This window comes from Meriones unguiculatus, chromosome 9 (assembly GCF_030254825.1).
Source record: "Meriones unguiculatus strain TT.TT164.6M chromosome 9, Bangor_MerUng_6.1, whole genome shotgun sequence".
NCBI lineage: Eukaryota > Metazoa > Chordata > Mammalia > Rodentia > Muridae > Meriones > Meriones unguiculatus.
Window position 1 is genome coordinate 7,673,218 of NC_083357.1, and position 22,675 is coordinate 7,695,892.

Below are 22,675 nucleotides of genomic sequence, written 5' to 3' on the forward strand. Positions count from 1 at the left end.
ATACCATGCAGAGACTCTTATCCTAGGTGGTTCTAGGCCTCCTTTTGACCATTACAATTAACCATCATATAGGAGATAGACCGACAGACAACCTGTCTGAAAAGAAAATAGTGTTATCTGTACAACTAACAAGATGGCTCAGAAGGCAAAGACTCTGCCACCAGAGCCTGACCATCTGAGTTCAATCCCCAGGACCCAGATAGTGGAAGGAGGGAATCAACTCCTACAAGTTGTCCACAGTATACCATGGCATATGTGCACACATAGATAGATAGATAGATAGATAGATAGATAGATAGATAGATAGATAGATAGAGGGACACACACACAGAGATAGATGAATAAATAAATATATTTAAAATCATCATCTGAAATGTCTAGGTAAAGGGTTGATGGGAATTTGTGATATAATTGTTTTAATTTTCAGTAAGTCTAAAATCATGTTAAACTAAAAAGGAAAAGAAAGGAATGAAAGAAGGGAGAGAGAGAACAAGAGAGAGAGAGAGAGAGAACAAGAGAGAAATATCCAAACTACCTCCTCTAAACACTACACTCTAAACCTTGAGCCTGAAGGAAAACATACCATGCTCTCTCAGAAGCCAGCATTGCTCCTACCCTCAGCACTTAATTTCAGCCACCCAACCACACCATTCTAACTACAGCCAGGTGATCCAGGAAGCTGCGACCTTCTCTCCTGGCACTAAATAGCTCCACGTCTTCGTATGGCCCAGACCACATATAGAGTACTGCAGGGGCCTGTGTCATAATCTCTCTCTCCCACTGTCCCTTCAGCATCAAAAGGCAGGAGTTGTGCTTAACTTACTGACCATTACACTCTCAGTGAGGGGCCCAGTGTAAAATAAGGATGAACCCCCTCCCCGGTAGAAAAATAGTTAAGAGTTTTAAGACAGAGTCAGCCAAGCATTAATCCAAGTTTAAAATCTTCCTGTGTGAACCAGGGGTCACAGCTCAGTGAAGCTGCCCACAGCCACAACCAGTACAGAAAAGGGACTCTGTGTGCTGTGTGACTGAATAAATAATGCCCCCTTGACACAATTCCAGTCTGAATGTGAAGCTGAGGGCTACAAACTTTTATACTCAGATTTGACAGGGGCCTTCATGAACGAACACAGGACAGACTTAGAATTGAAGGGCTCTCCTCCTCCCTCCATGCAGCAGGATGCTGTGACACCTCCAGCCTTCCACACTCTCCTCCCAAAGCCAACTCCCAGGACCAGCCAAACTGAACTCTTGACATTCTGAAACTCTAAGCAAGATACAGCTCTTGCCCAACTCCCTTCACAGATACTGCACCTCCTCTCCCCATCCTCAGACTCATTCCGAGTATAGCCAAACTGGGCTTTGAAGAGAGGCCACCAAACCCCCTTTCTCCGGTGACCTACATTGCCTGCCATTGGTTCCATGAATGGTGCATTTTGTAACTCAAGGAGGAGAATGTTACTATGACAACAGCTCCTGGAGCTACAGGGATGCAAAGCACCTACCTAAAAAAGTTCGCTCACCCACATGGCAAATGGACTTCATCGGTTGTTTCTAAATCTGCATCCAAACAGGCTGAGCTGAAAAGGTATTTTCAAGGGCTATTCAGTGGCATCAGGGCTTCCACTGAGCTGCCAGACAATGAGGGCAGAGCACAGGCGTTGTTTGGGTTTTTATTTATTCCATTTGTTTGCTGGGTATGTACCACCATGTACGCCTCTAAGGCAACTCGTGGGACTCACTTCTCTCTTCCACTATATAGGACCTAGGCATCATACTCGGGTTGTATGTTTAGCTACAAGCACCCTTACCAGATGAGTGATGGCACAGCCTCTGGGATTGTTTTTAAAAACAATTATTATCACAAATCAGCAGTTTTTTCACTCACTAACATGAACTTATCCGTAACAGCGGAAACAGAAGTCTACCAACAAGGACTGATTCTCAATTCAGAAAAAAAATTCACCATTTTCCTTATGGCTTCCCACTCCATCACACAGCAAGCACTATGTGTGACAGGAATAGAAAGAGAGAATGAGATCCTTGGTCCTAAATTCCTACCTTTCTGTTCATACAATCTAACTGCAGATAAGTTATTTCTTCTCTGAGTCCCAGTTTCTTCACAGTATATATCCATTCATTCAGTCATCCAAATATTCATACCTATTTCCTGAGCAGCTGGAATTCCAAGAGCCTGAAGGAATACCCTCTCCCTCAGGGTAGTTGTTTGGCCTGAGGACAGTGTTAGGTCAAAACCAAAGTAGATGTCATGATCACTTGTTGTCTTTGCTCCTTCCCGTGACCCATCCCCCCTGTCCTGGAAGTTGGAGTCTCCTGTGATTCCCAGAGCCCCAGCCTTCCTTCACAACCTGAATCAATTAGGTTAAATCCTTGACTGTGTGCATGAGTGTGTATGAATCCTCTACGTGGGCTCCAGGTAGCCTCCTCGAGAGCAAGGATCACATTGCGACCCACTGAAGTCCACTGAACCTGGCACCAAACAATACAGTCCAGTTCCACATAATTCAAGAAACTTTGCACAGCCAGGGTCTACAAGTAGGTATGAACTTTTTCTTGTATTCTTTGTACAACCAGTGGACTTAAATCCAATGGCAGCTCCAGAATCCTTTTAAGGGGGAACTTAAAAGAAATATTTGGGGGCTAGAGAGAAGGCTCAGTGGTTAAGATCACTTGTTGGTCTAGGCCCCACTGCTGAAGACAACACCTACAACTCATTGAGCATGGAGAAGTCGAGCTGGTCCCTCCAGAGAGCCTTCACCCCTATGTTCTAGCATCTTTGATACAGAAAAGTACTCTACATGCTACCAAAAGAAAAACAAACACCAAGCCAGATAAGAACCCTTTGATCTACAGTGGTATCCTGCCTACAAATATGCTCTGGCAATGGTGGCACAAAGCTTGTGGGAGCAACCAACCAATATCAAGATTTGACTCACCAATCTTTCCACAAAATGGAACCCATATCCCACATTCCTTGGGTGATAGAGAGCCTGAAACTAGATGGCCCAGGAACCAAATAATACTATTCTCCTAAAATAATGACTCTTAATGATATTCTGCTATACTCATGTATCAGTGCTTTCCTGATCCATCATCAGAGAAGTTTCCTCTTGGAGCAGATGGGAAAAGACGCAGAGACCTATAGCCAGACATTGCACAGAGTGGGTGACCTTGGAACACTCAGCCCTAAACAGGATGACTCCATCCAATCCCTCCCCTCAGGGCTCGGGAAACCGTGTGCAAATGGAGGCAGAAAGAGAAATAAGAGCCAGAGGGGGTGGAGAACTTCAAGAAAACAAGACCCTCTAAACCAACCTGATCAAAGCACATATGAACTCACAGAGACTAAAGCAGCTCACTCGGGGCCTGCACAGGTCTGCCCCAGGTCCTCTGCCTGTATATTATGGCTTCCAGTTTAGTGTTTTCATGGGGTTCTTGAGTGTGTGAATGAGTGAGTCATTGATTCTCATGCCTTCTTGGACACAAGAATCTCTCTGTGTCTTGCCTAACTTTATTGCGTTAGTTTTAGTTTTATTTTATCTTATTTTGTTATTATTGTATTTTAATATATTTGTTTTCTAATGAGAGACCAAAAGGGAATGGATCCAGATGGAGGGGAATGGGGAAGGAGCTAGGAAAAGTAGAGGAAAGGAAAACCAAAGTCAGGACATTATGTGAAGGAAGAAAACCTCTCTTTAAAAAAAAATCACTTTTTGTTGGGGGTGGGGTAGGGATCCAGAAGATCCAAGTTCAGTTCCCAGCAGCCATGTCAAGTGGCTCGCTACTGCCTGTAACTCCACCTCCAGGAGATGCATTTTTTTCCTTCTGGCTTTGGTGAACACCTGCATACAAGTGGGAACACACATACAAGATAAACTTTTTTAGCTTTTGTTTTAACCAAGGGCTAGTAAACATGTACAAATAGCTCTCTAAGTCGATGGTGTGAGTTTGTGGGGAACTTGAAACTGCATGTTCACTGCCAGCAGTCAGGCTGGGGTTGGAGGATTTGTATATGGTAGGACATGGGCAAGGTGTAGGTAGAAATTAAAATCAGCTTCTTCTCCACCCTTTTCCAAGTCCCCGGTCCTCATTGCCTTCCAGTTGTGCCTCTGTATTGGATTCTGCACTTCCCAGCAGGGTCTCTTTCCTCACCGTCTCACTACGAAAGGACCTCACTTATTTCCAGTCTTAGCAAAAATCCAGTGCCCAGGGGAGTGCTACAGAGAAGAGAAGAATCAACACCTAACAGAGCATCAGAACTCCAGGGACAAGGACCTGCATCCACATGCCCTTCCCTTCACTGCAGAGTCCCTCCCCTGTGAGGCTCAGAGAGAGAGAGAAAAGCAAGCTCCGTGATAATCCCTTCCGGATGCAATTCTGCTCTGGCTACTGTGTACAATGAGCTGCTTGCTGTTTCTCATCTTACCATGATTGCATTCAAACCTTGATTACGTTCTATTGATCCTGTCATTAAAACAATAAATAAAGGCAGCATGTGTTCCCCTGTAGCGTCTCACTTGCTTAGTCTGAAAATCTACCAGGGCTTCACCAGTTCAGTGTCTATTTTGTTGCTCACTCCCCACCCCCACCATTCTGTCCTGTGCATGGCTTTAGTTTTTATTGCTGTTGTTTGCTGGTCTCTGTTACAGCGATTTGCTTTTCACAGCCACTGGAGAGGAAAGGAGAAATATGTCTCCAATTCCCAGATGGTGTCATTGGCCAAACTGCTTCACAATGAATTCATTTATATGTATTGGTTCTAAGTGTTAATTCTTCCCATTAAAAGTGTCTCCCCTCGTGACGAAGAAAAGGCTGGCTGTGACCTACAATGAGGTCAGGTTCCTAAACAGGGCCCTATCCCTATGCTACTGTGTACCCAGAGCTCATTCCCTGTTCAAGACCCAACTGAACTGTCTGCCAAGTCCTCCTTGGCTGCCCATGGAACTGCAAACTGATGGAAGAAATTAAGGAAGGAAAGCGGGCTAAGGACCCAAAGAAGAACCATAAAGGCCCCTCCTGCAAAGAAAGCAATGGTTTCAAGAGCTCATGAGGGCCAGACCCAGGAAGCCTGGGTTATAGTGACTTCTCCACACTTGCCTAAACATCACGTGTAATGGCAGGTAGCTGGTTAGATACCTGGTTTGAAGAACATTGGGGCTAGAGCTCTCCCTCATAATCAACAGCCTATAAAACTGAAACTAAACTTTCAGAACCCTAATTGCTGGTCAGAAGAATGGGACCTGGGTCTTATCTCTGGACCTGGGATGAGATGTGCTATCTTGAAATAGGTAAGTGTCATAAATAGGTAAGTGTCTAAAACTGGCTGCGGGAACTCTAAGAGTAAGCTATATAGCTGGAGGCTTTCTGCTAAAGAACAGGGCACTCACCATTGCCCCTCTCCTGTGACAGGCCTGTTAGCCATTTGGAAAGGGAAAGTCCCTCGGGAAGAGCTGTGCATTCCAGAGCCTTTAGAAACAGCATTAAGCCTTTTTGTGCAGACTGGCACACTGTCCTCTGGCTGCTGTTTACACTCACCCCGAGAGCACTCCCCTTCACTCAGCAATAAACACCAGCTTCTTCTCTTTGCCCTGTGCACCTTCTCTGAATTCTTTCAGTGGACGTCACAAGGACTGGGGAGAGAAGAGGAATCCAGAGGAGGGTCCCAGTGACAAAGGATTTTGGTTTTCCTGTTTGGTTTGGTTTTGCTGTTAATATCTAATTTTTGTGCGTTCTTATCTTTACTTTTGTGTCTGTGCGGGTGTGAGTGTGTGTGTGTGTGTGTGTGTGTGTGTGTGTGCGCATGTAAGTTTGAAGACAGCATCAGGAGTTATTCCTTAGACAGTGTCCACCTTTTTCTTTTTCTGAGAGAGTCCCTTACTGGCCTGGAACTCACCAAGTAGGCTAGGCTAGCTGGCCAGAGACCCGCCCCCAGGGACCCTCCTGTCTTTACCTCCCCATGGGTTTCCATGTGTGTGCATATATGTGTGTACTAGAGAATGAACTCAGGTCCTTGAGCTTGAAAAGGAAGCATTTTACTATTGAGCATCCCCTGGTCTCTTATATTTATTTTTAAAAAACTGTACCCCTTCAAAACTTCTTACCATATTTAAAAGATAACTAGTTAATGTACAATATATACACAATGAAAATGAAACAGCTTACGAACTAAGCATAAATTCTAACCTTGAATATCTAAGATTAAAAGATTGTTTTAACACCCAATTCAATGGCAAAAACTCAATCTTTTTGGCCTTCTACAATTACTGTTTGTCTTTCCTCTTTCCCTAGTACTCATAACAGGCTCCTATAAAAAATATGCAAAACAAACAAACCAAGCAAAAACACTCATCTATGTAAACACTGCTCCCTAGAGAAACCATGCTTTATATGCTGAGCTGATCTAGGGAAAGATTATATCCTAGTAAGCTACAGAGTGACCATTATGACATATGCATTCACATGAAACACACATTATAAAAGTACTAAGTGGGAAAATTCTAAGCTCCCAGCAGGAGGGTGTATCTACCACAAATAAAAGAAATGTACGCAACCATTAAAAATTATGTTTTAGGAGCTATAAGATGGCTCAAGAGTTAAGAGCACTGGTTGCCACTTCAGAGGCCCTGGGTTTGATTCCCAGCACCTATATGGTGACTCACAGCCCTCTATAGCTTCAATTCTAAAGGATCTGGTCCTCTTCTGGCCTCTGTAGGCATTGTACACATGTGCAAAGACATACAGAAAAATGCTACATACACATAAAATAAAAACAAACAAACCTTTTTAAAAAACAAAACAAAATCTGGGCATGATAGTGCACACCTTAAACCCAGCACTCAGGAGGCAGATAAATGGCGGATCTCTTCAAACTCAGAGAAGTTTGAAGCTAGCCTGGTCTACAGAGCAAGTTCCAGGGCTACATAGAGAAACCCTATCTCAAGAAAACAAAAATAACGAAGTTAATAAATAGATAAAATAATTAAAATTTAAAAATTTTATTATATTTTAGGAGAATGTGGGTTGATATGTAGAAATACTAACCCCACAGAAACTGTTAAAAGAACTGTAGAGAGCTGCGTAATGCCACGCCTTAAAGATGGAGCTGGTTTCCACCTTCCACCTTCCCGATGGTGAGTGCTCTCTGTCACGAACAATTCCACATTTGGCTAAGGCTGAGGATCTGGCTTGCTTCCGTGTATGTGGACCTATCTGCATTGCCCATGTGGCACGCTGGGGTTGGCTACCCAGAGGCTATTTAAAGTGGGCTGGCTTTCCCCAGGGTCCGAGGATTGTTCAAGGTTCCTGAATAAACTGCATTGAAAAAAAAAATAACCTACTTCAACTATATATAGCAAATATGATCTAGGACTCAAGATAAAGTATTTTCAGCTTCATCAGCTTTCATGGAATAATAATTCCTTGAGTTGTTAGAAATGTAAATTCCATATTTTTCTTCTTTTCGTGTGTTCATGTGTATAGTGTGTGTACATGCATGTGTAAGCCTGAGGTTGATGTCTGCTATCTTCCATCAATCTTCCATTGTCTTCTTCTGAGGCAGGGTCTCTTAATCATAGCCAGAGCTCAGTGATATGACTGGGCTCACTAGCAAGCTTGTTCCTGGAAGTACCCTGGCTCTGCCTTCTGAGAGTACAGTTACTGGCACAAATGCTGGGCTGCCACGCACACCCAGCATTTATGTGAGTTCTGGGGATCGGAACTCCAGTCAGCATGCTTATGCAGCAAATGCATTAACCAAAATCCTTGTTTAAGAAGTGGAAAAGGTCAAGATTAATAAGCAAACTGGGCTTCTTGGCTACCAAGTTTCTCAAGTTTCTTATTCATTTGTTTATTTGACCGTTCTTAGTGAGCTAGGAATTAAGCCATGTATGTTAGGTTAAGTGTCCTAGCACCAAATCATAACTCTGGGCTCCGGTGGTTTGTCAAACCTTCTACTGTGATACTGTACCTGACAGTCTCTGAGAAAAGGTGCTAGGGTGACCAGTTCATACACTTGCTTAATCATAAGCCTGGCATCCTGAGGACCATATTTTTGGAAGAGGCAGCTAGATGGAGGATGGAACACATATGTGCATAGTTCAGTGCAGAAGTCTGAGGTGGGCAAAAGAGAACCGCAGTAGTTAGGGATGGCTATTTGAAGTATGGGTGGTTGTTACAACATTAGTATTATCTTCTTGATCTTTCCACAATTTACATTTATATAACAAAAGTTTCATTTTTAAAGACTACTGTCAAATGGATGGGGAGAGAGGTCCAGAAGCTAGCTGCACAATCATCTGGTGCACACTGCCAGTACTATTTTTCTCCTTGAGTCACAGGAGGACTTTACATGGTTCCTGTCAGGCATTATGAAAATCACTATCTCCAACTACAGCCCCACCCTATCTCAGCAGAGTCACACATGGTGACTATAAGGTCAGCCTGTGCTACATAGTGAGGATTTGTCTCCATAATAATACTATCCAGCATCATTAACATCAAAACCAAAAGTAACGTTGAGCTCCCTAGCAGCCAGGAAAAGAGGAGAAACACAATGGCAAGTGACTAAGATCAGAAAAGTAAACATTTGGTATAACTCAGGTAGAAATAGAAGTATTTCTGGTTCTCAATTCTTTTTTTAATTAATTTTTTATTAATTACAATTTATTCATTTTGTATCCCAGCTGTAGCCCCCTTCCTTGTCCCCTCCCAATCCCACCTTTCCTCCCTCTTCTCCTCTTATGACCCTTTCCCAGTCCACTGATATGGGCGGTCCTCCTCCCCTTCCCTCTGACCCTAAGTCTTATCAGGAGTGGCTGCACTGTCTTCCTCTGTGTCCTGGTAAGGCTACTTTCCCCTCAGGGGGAAGTGATCAAAGAGCCAGCCACCAAGTTCATGTTCATGAACAGTCCCTGTTCCTTATTACTAAGGAACCCACTTGCATACTGAGCTGCTATGGGCTACATCTGTGCAGAGGTTCTAGGCTATCTCCATGAATAGTTGGAGTATCAGTCTCAGAAAAGACCCCTGTGTCCAGATTTTTTGGTTCTGTTGCTCTCCTTGTGGAGCTCCTGTCCCCTCCAGGTTTTTCATCTCCCCCTTCTTTCATAAGATTCCCTGCACTCTGCCCAAAGTTTGGCTATGAGTCTCAGCATCTGCTTTAATACCCTTCTGGGTAGAGTCTTTCAGAGGCCCCTGTTCCCTGTTCTCTCCCTCTTCCAGGTCTCAATTCTAAAAGAAACATTTTACGAGGACTTTATACATAGAGCATCAACACATATAGTAGGCAATTGCACTTGACTGGAATTTTTTTTAACAAATTCACAAAGAATTACTTTATGTGGTTGTTTTTCAATGAATATATACCATATATTAATAATACCATATGAATTAATAAGTAAATGAATAAACAAGTGAAAGATAAATCTGACAGCTGGGCTGCTCTCCCCTCACACAAAACACTAAATGGTGACACTAAATGTCTGATGGAGGCTGCAAATCACTCCTGAGCTAAGTTATTTTTAAAACCTCAGTTGGATAACAACAAATTCTTCAATCAAATGAAAATGTTAGAATTGGCTGCGTTCTCTGCTAATAGCTCCACCGAGGTCTGTGAGGACTGCTTAGCCTGATCTCAGTTCATGGAGCTTGCTTGATGGAGGAGGCCCTGGCTATCTCACTGCTGTCATGAGGACTGCCTAACCTGATCTTAGAGGCTCAGGATGCTTGACTGATGGAAGAGCCCTTCTGGGTTTACAGCTGTGGTTTGATAGTTCTGCTTTCTTAAAGAAGGTCTTCAGGTGTTTCAGACTAGATCTGCTACACAAGCTATTGGAAGAGCTAGAAAAGCTACAGAGGCACAGCTCACCATTGGGCCTGCGCAGTTCTATCGGCTAAGGCAACTCATCCCATTTCCAACTCAAATCTCACAATCATTAACTTGAATTTCCAGAGGAAATTCTTCTTCCTGGTGTGTAGAGCTCTCGGCCTTTGTAGACTACAGTTTCCAGTTCGATTTAATGGATGGAGGCAATGGGAAGAAACGCCCTGCAAGCCATACCAAGTTTTGGAAGGTCTCTCCCAAAGGCTGGAGATTATTCTCCCGGGGCTGCTGGCATTAAGTCTTTCTTCAATGAGGAAATCAAGCCCCAGACCTTACCCATATATAAAGCACATGCTGTATCACTAGGCTACACCCCAGCCCTGAGCTATTTTTAATCTAAAGTTTTCTCCTGCTCATTATTTTATGATTTGTCTATTTGCTTCTATTACTGATTCATGAAAAGCTCTTCAGTTTTGTCTTACTAAGAAAGCAGGAGAGGTAGAGGAAACTGGCTGCGAGTGAGAAAACCCACCGCAGAGAAGGTACCCAATCTGTCCCTCGTGGCTGTGAAGCTTTGGATGGCTCCTTTACTCCTTCCTCCATAAGCCAAGGGGCAAACAACTTCAAATCACAAAAGCCAAGACCAGTGGCTCAGATAAAGCTCCTGCTTATTACACATATATGGTATCACAAAGAGAAACTGCTAATATTACCAACTGATGTTTGAATTTCACAGAATGACAATGACAGTGTGGACAATCCTGTTTCTTCAACTGACTTGTAAGTAGTTGATGTTGTATTGTACTGAAAAGACGGCTCTCAGCAGGTAAGAGTACTTGTCACTCTTACATAAGGACTGGGGTTCGATTCCCAGAACCCACCTGGTGGCTTACAACCCTTCAATATTTCAGTTCTGAAGGAATCAACCCCATCTTCTGACCTCTGCAGGCACCAGACACACATGTGATATACACACCTACATGCAGGCAAAACACTCAAACATATAAAAAATAAACTAAGTAAATAAATCTAAAAACACTTCTCAAAATGTTAAACTGTAAATGCAGCCTCTGTGTTCTGATTTTAACAAAACAGGGTAAGTGCTGTTAGCTATGCAGCATTAAACGATTATTTAAAAGCTATACGCTTTCAGGGACAGTAAGATGTAATGGCCCCTTGTGCTCTCCAGCAGAATCAGTGTTCTCCACATTTCCTAAATTAAAATCAAGATGAACAACTCTGGCCCTTGAAGAAACCAAATTCAGTATAAGCAGTGTCACCAGGAGGCCAGCAAATCAGGCCATTTTGGATGATGATGGAACATTAACCTTTTATGAGGCTGAAAGCCGCTGGGTTTCACATTGCTACAATTTACAAATGTACCTTGGAATGTGATCCCCGCAGCAGGCTGCCTCTCCCAGTTTGAGTGCAGAGTCTGACGTCAGGCAGCAAGCCTGGAATATCTACCTGGAGCCTGCAAACCAAGGAAAGGCCTCCCTCATGTACAGGCTCTTCCTTCTGCATGCCGGAAGCCTGGGCATAGGGAGGACCGGAAGGACGGAGCCCTAGGACAAACGCCTGAGAAAGCCAGAGTTAGCAGGGACAGAGCATGCGCTGCTTAGGAACAGCGAGCATTTGCACAGTGACTCTAGGAAGTGGTAAGGAAAGCCAGTGTTTAAATCAGTTGGCCTAAGGCTCATGGTACAAGGCATGCCTAGCTGGATCACCCAGACGCGTGTGTGCATGCACGCAAGCACGCACGCACGCACGCACGCGCACCAGCTGTTCCAAAGAAGAGAAAACGTGAATGATTCTACTAAGCAGCTTGAATATAAACAGGTGTGTGCTTCATAGCTGCTGAGAGTCATGGGACATGGATACAGGCTGGCCACGGTGCTGAGTGAGAGAGATGAGTGAGGTGTGGGAAGATGAAGAAGAAAAGAGTTTGAAGAGAATGGCAAAATACATGGTGGCTCGGGAATCAAAGTACCTCTGTTTTCTGATTTAAAATATAATCAAGGTTGGCAACTGGGGGTGTAGCACAGTTGGTAGAGTCCTTGCCTGGAATGCTTGAGGCCCTGGGTTTGATCCCCAGCACCATATAAACAGGGTATGATGTCCCACACTTGTAATCCCAGCACTTGGGAGGTGGAGAGATGATGACAGATAATCTAGGCCATTATAGGCTGTTAGGGAGTCTGAAGCCACCCTGGGGTACACAACACACTATTTCAAAAGAATAGAGGAAAAAAAATTAACTTGCCCAAGTCCAGAAAGAGAAGAGGTGGCTCCAGGATTGAAGTGTGGGCAGGCTGACTTTCAGGCCTGGGTGCCCATGTCAGGCAGCTCTGGAAGCCAGGGCTTGACGTGTAGACAGGAATCATCACAGACAGCAGTGGCAAGGGTAAAGGCACCAGGAAAACACTGTGTGTCTAGGGAAATGCAGAAAGAAAGGTATGCCTGAAAAGTAGTGTGGTTTGGATATGAAGTGTCCCCACAAAAGTTTGTGCACTGAAATCTAGTTCACCAGCTGCTGGTGCTATTTTAGGGGGTTCCGGAAGCCTTAAGAGGTTGGGCCTAGCTGAAGGAATCAGGTCATGAGGGCCTAGCTGGAGAAAGCAGGTCATGGGGTAGGGGCTCTTAAAATCTATGTTTTGCCCCATCCCCTCTGTTCTTTCTAATTCCTATCTGCCATGAGCAGAGATGTAGGTGAATGGCTCTCCACTTCCCAAGCTCCCATCTCCATGATATTCTGTCCAATACACAGGGCAAAGCAAGGCAGGACTGAACCCTCTGGACCTGTGAACAAACCCTTTCCTGCTTTGTCACAGTGACACAAAGTAACTAGTACAGACAGAGAAGATAAACTGCTTCTAACCCTGTGTCTGGACCTGTGGAGGGCCACATCTTAGACTAAAAATGTCCCCTGTCCCTCCTCACTCCAGGAGATCTATTCCCAGAAGTCTGCACCAAGCTATGTTTCACATTCTGGCGGGGAGAGATGTTTGGGTTGAGGCCACCTTCCATACAGTCATTCGCCCTCCTAACAAACACTTATGCTGGTGCCTCTCAGGGTAAAACACTGGCTCTCCAGAGATTAACAAAGTGACACAGTGCTTGCAGAACCGACCCCACGTGAGTCTCCTTCCTCCCAGCATGGAGGAAGCTTGGGCAGAGAGCCTCTGTATGGAGTGAATCAAAGCTCTTCCTTTCTTGGAGAAAACCTCATTCTGAATATCAGTTTGCTCATACAGCTTCCTCATGGCGAAGATCGGGTTATATTCTATTGTTGCTGATAAAATAAACATGCCCAGATGAGTAAGTTCACCTTGAGGGTAGCTGCACTGGTCCAAGCAAGTGACTTTCTTCTGACTCTCAGAAATCTTTGGCCCAAAGCGTTTCCTCTAAGCCGATACTGCTGCCACCATATCCCTAAACTATGGGCAGATGATGGCTTCCAGATCTGAACCTAGAGGAGCTCTAAAGAAAGTGGTAGAGCCCAGAGACCTGCAAGTTTTAAGATTGTTAACTCTGAGAGAGAATGAGAAATCTTTTCAAAGTTGCTTCTCAAGGTACTAAAGGCTCAGAACATGATTGGGTCCCCTGGAGTTGTATTACTCATTAAGGCACAACAACAAAAAACATTGCTATTTTTTAAAAATGCTTGAGGCTGGCTACTTTATGAAGAATAAGTTACCTGGGCTTGGGGACATGTGCTTTTAATACCAGCACTTGGGAGACAAAGGCAGGAGGATCTCTGTAAGTTTAAGGCCAACCTGGTCTAAATAACAAGCATCAGAACAGACAGGGCCACATAGAAAGACCCTGCCTCAAAACAACAGAGAAGAGGAGGGGGAAGAAAAAGAGGAGAAGAAAGAGGAAAAAGAGAGGAACAACAGTAGCAGTAGTTATTGTTTTTTCTATTGTTTTGGTTTGTAATTAAAGGAGCCGGAAAGTCTAAACAGCATGACCCTGGCAATGTGTAAGGGCCTAATGTCTGTATCAAAATATGGCAGAAAAACAGAAAGGAAAATGGACACCTGCAGGAAGGGCTGAGACACAGAGTGGCCTTTAATAACCTGCCTTCTCAAAAACTAATATGGCCACAGGAGACCTGAGCCACTCCTCGGTTCAACAGTAATCCACGGAAGGAGATGCCCCATTAAACCCAAGGACTCTACATTCCTGTTACAAAGACCCTCGATCATCATGTTCATCGCTGTTCTATTCATAATAGCCAGAAATTGTAAACAGCCTAGATGCCCATGAATGGATGAGTGGATAAAGAAAATTTGGTACATTTACACAATAGAATATTACTCAGCTGTTAAAAAAAAATCATGAAATTCACAGGTAAATGGATAAAACTAGAGAAAAAAAAACATCCTGAGCGAGGTAACCCAGACCCCCCCAAAACAAATGAGGTATACATTTGCTTATATGTGGGATGTTAGTTATTAAGTATTTGAAAAAGAAGGCTATTATAGCCCGAGAGAGATGCTTCATACAGAGTAAGGAAATAGGGGTGGGGGGAAGGGTCTCCCTAGGAAGGGCAAATTACGGAAGTACAGGGTGGGAAGGGACTAGAACTGGAAGTCAAACAAAGAGGGGGAAGGAAGAGGGGCCAAGGGAAGAAACACAAAGAGGGAGAGCTAAAAATAAGGGTTACTTGAGGGGTCATATGAAAACATAATGGAGTAGAAGGTTCCTAAACTATATACATAAAATACATACACATATGAAGACAATCTTAATAGAATCACCAAATAAGAGGGGAGAGAAAGCCCTAGCTAGACATCTCTCACTAGGAAATCCCTGTCGCCAGGAACGGGATACATCTAAATGAGCTGTTGGCCAAAGGGGCCCCATGGACACTCCCAAACAACCTAAGCTATTTCCAAGGCCATTGGTTGTTCTCCACAAACTATTAGTAAGGCTCTACTGCTGAAGACAACACCTACGCAATCCATTGAACATAGAAAAGTCAGGCTGGTGCCTACCGAGAGCCTTCACCCCTCCTGAACACCAACCAGCTACAAACCCTTTGTTCTACAATAGTGACCTGCCTGCAAGATGCACTAGTAATAGTGGTACAAAGGTTGTGGGAATGACCAAGCACTGACTGACTGGAACTGAGGCCTACTCCAGGAGATGGGTCCATGGCTGACATCGCTGGGGTGGCCAAGAATCTGAGACTAGGCTGGCTATAGACACAACAGAAAACCAAATACTACTGTTCTGTTAAAGCAGTGGTTCTCAACCTGTGGGTCGCAACCCCTTTGGAGGTCACATATCAGATATCCTGCATATCTGATATTTACATTACAATTCATAGTAGCAAAACTACAGTTATGAAGTAGCAACAAGATAATTTTATAGTTGGGGATCCCTACAACATGAGAAACTGTATTAAAGGGTCTCAGCATTAGGAAGGTTGAGAAGCACCATACTAAAAGACTATAGAAATAACATAATTCCTAATGACATTCTGTTATACTCGTAGATCAGTGTTTTGCTCAGCCGTTATAGAGATGCTTTCTCCTACAGTAAACGGGAACAAATACAGAGACCCACAACCGGACAGTGTGTAGAGGATGAGAGACCTTGGAACTCTCAGTCCTACATGGGATATCTCCGTGAAATCCGTCTCCTTTGTGCTCATGGAACTCTGTGGAAGAGGAGGCAGAAAGTGTAAGAGCCAGTAGGGATGGAAGACACCAAGGAAATGAGGCCTGTAGACACAACAGGACCAATGCACATATGAACTCACAGAGAAGCAGCATGCACAGGGCCTGCCCAGCTCTAAGCAGATGGGGTCTCTAAGCCGAGAGGGGACATGGACAGAAGCCCCCACCCCTACCTAGAAGCTATCTCCAATTGATAACACATCATAAAGGAAAAATTAGTTTTCTCCGACAGTCTCACTGAGTATTCAAATCACACTAAAGGACAGGCCTCAGGCCCAAGCAGGAAACGGCTAACACAAAAGGAATTTGGTGGTATTCTTGAAGGTTTTCTTTGTCTCACAGTGCTTGGTCTGGACATTTTTTCTTTATCTTACAGGTCTCTGGCTTACAAATTATGGTTTCGGATTTTGTTTTTATGGGTTTTCTGTGTGTGTCATTGTGCCTGTATGGGATTCTTATGATTTTTTCCTTTGGCTCTTTTCCTGTTTGTTTTGTCCTTTTATTGTTTATTTGTTTTTATTTTATTTATTTTTTAATGTCTGTTTTCTAATGAGAGAGAGAAAGAAAGGGTGTGGATTTGGGTGAGGAGGATGTGGGGAGGATCTGGGGGAGAGAAACTCATAATCAGAATATATTGTGTGGAAAAACCTATTTTAATAAAATAAGAAGGAGATGGCCCAGGACGTAGCTATCTTCCACTGGGCTCTACCTCTTAAAGATTCCGCCAGCTCATCACAGCCACGGGTTACACACGAGAGGTTTCACACTTCCCTCACAGAAACCTCTGTGAGTCAGCCCTATCCACACAGCAGCCCTGCTCTGCATTTTCCTTGTGCCATCTTACCGGTCCCACTTTGAAAACTTTCCTTTCCAGTGTTTCAAAACCACTCTTTCCGCTATGACCTAGAGGAAAAGTCCTCAGATGACATCATCAAGCCTGAGGTGCACTTGCCCCACGTTGAGGGAAACTGAGAATGCAGTGGCCCGAACAGAATTCAACACACAGGTGTCCAATTATCCTGGAAATCACGCGCCATTTTATAAACACGGAAGCCGGACGACTCGTGTAGCACAGGTCTGCAAAGGACCTACATCTCCACTCGAGGAAGATTGCCTTTTATGCAATTAAAATGAGCCCTCCATCTGTCTAAAAACCACTTACATAAGCACCCCCTCTCCTGCCTCCACAGGTCCTGCCTCCTGCTTCGAGTCAGGCTTCTCTGCTGTTGAATGTCATGACAAGAGCTAATTTATGTACAACTATATGCAGTCCAGGGCCAGCTGCTAAGGAGAGAAGCCCCTAGCAGACCACACGGGAGCACTGCCTCCTGGTTTGCTCTGCCACTTCCTGGGCCTATGACATGTGGGGGGCGATCAGGCCATCACTGTGCTCCCAGTGTCGAAAAGTCCATCTTGGGACCATCTCTTGCAGCAGCCTCATCTTAGGAGGGGGCAGGTGAGCATGCGTGTGTGCACATCAAAAGAGAGAGGAGTTGAGCAAACTGACCTCTTCATCCATTCTGCTCAGAAACTGGATCTGGGTGTACATACCCTTACTTACACGGGAGTGCCCTTCTCCCACATCCATTAGCATAGAGTTTCATCTGCACCCCACTGGGAGCAGTCTGAAGGCACAATAAAGTTTGGAAATTCTGTGTGTATGTGTGTGTGTGTACAGGCCCAGAGCAGGTCTCTGAGCAGAAAGGATGAAGGGGTGGGTTTGCTCAATGGCATCAAGTCCTCCCTCTTCTAATGTGCACACAAACATGTTCACTTGACACATGAGGCTGCTGTAAGAAATGTTCCCAAGATGGACGTTTACATAATGGGAGAATGGTGATGGTCTGTTTGCCCTCCACGACTCACAGACTCAGAAAGTGGCGAAGCAAGCCAGGAGGCAGGGGCTGAGGTGCACATATGTCTCACAGGAAGGAGCAGCAGATACATCCTCCCCGACTTCTGATGTCCAACTTCCAGGCTAGCCTCAAGTTCCCCCTGTCTTCCTGCTCCTGTACTCTCCCATCTGTGAGAGGTCACATGAGTGACATAGTCAAGCTACCAGCCGCCTGGGAGTAGACACTAGGCAGATGTCAACTTGGTCTGTGCTCTTCTTTTTCCTCATTTGACCTACATAGAGCTCCCTGCATCTCTCCAACCATCATTTCCCTCATCTACAAGGCAGGAAGAACCATGCTGCTACATGACACTATCTTCGAGTAAAACAGCCTCCATCTCTATAATCAGCAGTGCCTGCTTATAAAGACCATCATGGTCAGGCATTCCCTCATAAAAGGGTGGGGGGGGCTCAATAGACCCTCATCTGAAATTTTAGCTGCTTCTCCCAGACAATTTGTATACAATTCCATGGTTTTAGGGTCTTGGGGGTGCTAGACTATATAGGCTGGGAAAGAGTAAGGGGGGGCCCTCCATCTATGTAGCTATGACATGACAACTTTTCAACACAGTGGCTCTTGCCAGCAACCCCTCACCCATGCTCTGTAAATAGGCCCAATGAACTCATTGGCTGCCCAGGGTGACCTTTGGTGGGATCCTCCTTTGGTTTGTCTTGGGATTTTATAAGGAAAAGACAGATTTGTTCATGGCCCTCCAAAGAATGAAGTCTGACAATACATGCCTTTCTGTAAGATTGAAGGAGACAATGTGTGCAGGGAAGCTCACTTTGGGCTCTACCTCACTGAGAGTGGCCATTTTCCACACCTTTTTTTTTTTTTTGTCATTATCTACTCAGTTACCTCTTACTAGACCCTGATGCAAACTTGTGCCAGGTATAAGCCTAAACCCTCATCACTGAGGCCATCTTCTCTCCATCCCTCCTTTCTTTCTTGAACCAACAACCTAGGTTCATACTAGAAAAGTATCCTCTCCCTCAGCTTTATCTCCAGACCTTTTTCATGTTTTTTTTTTAACCTTTTATTTTTAAGACAAGTGCAGTAGAAATTTGGTTTCTCTCAAAGCTCAGTTATGTTATACGAACATGTTTTTGTTCTAAACCCCGGTGTGGGATATGGGGCTGCTTCAGATTGTCCACAGCAGCAGACTATTAGCCTCATGCAGGTGCTGAGAGGGGCATGATCTTTGGCAGCTGCAGATAGTTTAATTCTGAGGACTCTGAAGAGGATATAAATGCCAGAGCCCAGAGGGGGAGAGGCTCGAAAGAAGAAGGGGCTGCTGCTCCCTCATGCTGCTCCTAGTTGCTGTTTGAGGAGAAGTTGGAGAGATCCTAAAGCAAAGATTGGACTTGCCCCCAAAGAATCCAACAACGCCAGCCAGCAGAAAATAGCCTACGAGAATTATGCCCCATCTCCCCACTAACCTTCTTTCTCTCCTACCTGGTGTTGGGGAGTTGGAAGGGATTGGGGTACAGAAGGAAGGCAGAGGCATAAGAAACCCCAATAAAACAGAAATAAATAGACACCAACAGATAATGTCTTGCTAAGTTTCCCAGGCTGGCCTTTAGTGATTCACCTGCCTTGGCCTCCTGGGTAGCTGGGATTACAAGCCTATACCACCAGGCCCAGCTATCCATTCACTCATTCATTTATTCATTCATTGTTTGGTGGTTTTGCAGAGCTCATCTGTTTTAGGCTCTATCACTGAGCCACATTCCCAGCCCATTTCATAGTTATGCATTAATTTATTTAGGCCACAGTCCCAGGTATGGGGCAAACATTACTGTATTCCAGATATAGATACAGTTCTATAATGGCATTTTGGGGGTTTTTTGTTTGTTTGTTTTTATGAGATTAACATGGTGGTGGTGAGGGGAAACCTAGGGCCTTGCTCATGCTAAACATGAACTATGTCCTCAGCCTCCAAGTTAAGCACATAAATGTGTGGACTCTGAGTAAAACAGATTATCCTCCATAATATGTGCATATCATCCAAGCAGACCCAGACCTTGATTGGACCAAGACTGACAACCCCCCCCCCCGGGTAAGAGGTAAGAGCAAATGCTTCCACACACTGTCTTTGATCTTGAAGGGTAACTTCCTGGCATTCGTGTTAGCCCACTGTGAAGGACTTAGACTTAACATACATCTTCTCAATAACCAGAATCATACCATCTAGACAAATTCACTTATCTGATTCACATACATTCTTGAACAGTTAAAAATCATGAGTCCCACTTCAAGAGAAGGGGAAATTGAGGTTCCGTTTCCCGAGTATACATATGATAGTAAATTACAAAATAATAATAATAAAGTAAAGTAAAATAAAATAAAATTGCAAATTGAGGTAATCTCAATTCCTCCACCTCTTCCTGTTTTTCAGTTCTTTGCCATGTTACGGTTCTAGCTATGCCAACTCCAAGGAGTCTGTTATTTGTTTTGGCCAATGAGATACTAGCAAATGTGTCACAAGCAGTGCTTATGTGGCGGGGGCTCTGCTTGCTCTCAGTTCAGCCTTGCATGAGAGCATGACCTGACTAGCCTCTTTGCAAAAGGACAATGGATGGGCTAGAGTCCCCTGTGATAATCTCCAAGAAATGCAAGAAAGCTCAGTGCAAAAGAACAGAGCTAGCTGGCTGAGCAACCCCTCAAAACCAATCCTGCTCAGTGCTGCCTAGGGTTTGACACCACAATCTTTATGCTAGTTCAGTTCTCACCTCCAGACTCAGCACACTGACCAGGCCTGCCTGCCTGCTCAGCCTGGGCTCCTCTGGGCGCTTCAGGGAATATAGATGTCAGAAGAAGGTGTGTCTTATAGCTGAAACAAAACTTTTTAAAAAGTCATGAAAAAAAAAGTATCTCTGTAGTTTTCCCACAAAAGAGCAGCTCCTGGGGTACCTGATAAACGGCAGGCTAAGCACAGGAGCCAGGCGTGTCCCAGGAAAGTGGGGATTAGCAACAGACAAAAGTGAGATTAAAAAAAAACTTGATATTTCAAAAAATAAGCACTGAAGCAGTCACGCTAACTTTTTTAGAATTCCGTATGTTACTTTATGGGTTGAGCTTTTCAGAATGAGCATCACATCTAAAGAGGTGGGTGTGGTTCCAGATCCAGCCTCAGTTCTGGGGTCCCCTAATAGGCCAGTGTACCTGACAGGGCCGGGTCATGTGATGTCCATGAGCTGCCTGGAGAAGCCAGGTTTATGTTCAGCCCAGTAGCCCTGACAGAGCAGGGCAAGCAGGGAGGGCAAAGAGAACTGGGGGGTGGAGGGGACACCCAGGGACACCCAAGGAAAAGGAGTTGAGCTCCTGCAATCTGTTTCCTTCTGCTCCTGCCTATGAATCATCTACATCCACCCTCCCTCACAACCAGCACATTACATAAATAATGTACAAAATGAGCAAAGCTCCACCACCGCCATAGGTGAACCTGACCTTGAACTATCACAGAAGAGCGAGGAGATGGACTTCGGGGAGGCTGGGGCCCCTCCAGAAGGGCAGGGTCTGCTTGACTTCTTTACATCACTAATGGCTTTTTAGAAGCCATCACCTTGGATGCCAAGTGCTTAGGAAACGATCTTCAATGTCAGTTTCTCACCAAGTAAAACCTCTGAGAAGGAAAATCAAAGTAGGCTTGCACACCAATAAGAACAAGGAGCACTGAGCAATCTATTGCTGAGGACTTGAAATGCTTGTGGCATCCAACTCTGGGTGAGAGTGGGCATAGGAGGATGCCTGCTAATTAAATGACCAAAATTGTAAGTGATGAGCTCTTTCGAAAACCCTGGGAGTGAGGCTCTTGATGTGTTTCCTCTGAGAGCCTTCACAAGTGATATTATGGGAATATCATAATATCATAGATATTATGGCCGGGCTAAGCTGAACAGTGAACCACAGATACCAACTTGCTTCCTGAAGATCATGTGTGAAAGAAAGCAAGGGGAATGGTCCACAGCCAGGTGAGGTATCAAGAAAAAAGGAAGGAGGAAAAGGAAGGAAAGGGAGGAGAGGTGGAAGAAGCAGAGTTTCTAAGAGCTGCTGTTGAGCAGCAGCATGGTCTCATTCAGGCTTCCTGACGATCACATGACCTCACTCTGTTACTCCCAACATAAAGATGAAGGAACTCTACACTGAGGCAGCTTGCCTGAGATAGGTCAGCCAAGAGTGCCTGAACTGAATTCATGGCTGAGACTTCGTCTCCCCCTTACTCCTGTCAAACTACTTGCTTACAATGAGGAATATTCAGACATTTCCCCTCTGGGTAAAAGCATCTAGAGTTGTAAAGTCCTTTACTTTGTATCAAGACGAAAATGATTGTTCTCAAAGGATAATATAGATTTCTGAAATAAGCTTTAGCTAGCAGAGCCAGCCTTAGTCAGCCTTAAATGAACACCCCATGAACGTTTTAGTGGAGATTGCTTTCTCCACATTGCCCCTCCCAGCTGGTCTTTTTCTTTTCTTTTCTTTTCTTTTCTTTTCTTTTCTTTTCTTTTCTTTCTGCTTCTTCCAGTTTCTGTTGATGTTTTTTGTTGAGACAGGGTCTTGCTATGTAGCTTAGGATAGCCTTGAACTAGCAATCCACTTGCCTCGCCTCTCCAGTGCTGGGATTACACCATGTACTTAAGGACTCCTTAGAAATGCTGTTAGCTAATGTGGTCCTTCATTCAGCATCCACATTAATTACTTTCCTGTTGCCATGATTAAACACCAAGGCAACTTAGAGACCATTTATTTTGTTTTGTTTCGTTTTAATTGAGCTGTTCCAGAGGGACAGGTCTCTATCTTAACAGAGAAACATGGCAGCTGGAGCAGGAAGCTGAGGGTTCACATCTTGGACTGCCTGCCCAAAACAGAGAGCTCACTCAAAATAGTGTTAGTCTTTAAACTCTCAAGGGCCACCTGCAGTGACACACATCCTTCAACAAGCCTCCCCAAATACCACCACCAAGTGGTGAACAAATAGTCAAATGTCCAAGGCTACCAAAGGCATGCCCTTCAAAGCATCCATTCATTGTTTTGGGAAATATTATTGGGAACCTACTAAGTTCCAGGCACATGCTGTTTTTTAGGATTGAGCAGAGAGATCCCTGCCCTAAAGGGGCTCATAGTCTAAATAGGAGATGTTGAGGACAAATCATTCAGAATTTAGTCTACTAGTGGGACATAAGTGTCAAAACAGATACACAACACAAAGAAAGAATAAGAAATGAAAACTACATTATAGCCAATATTATTTC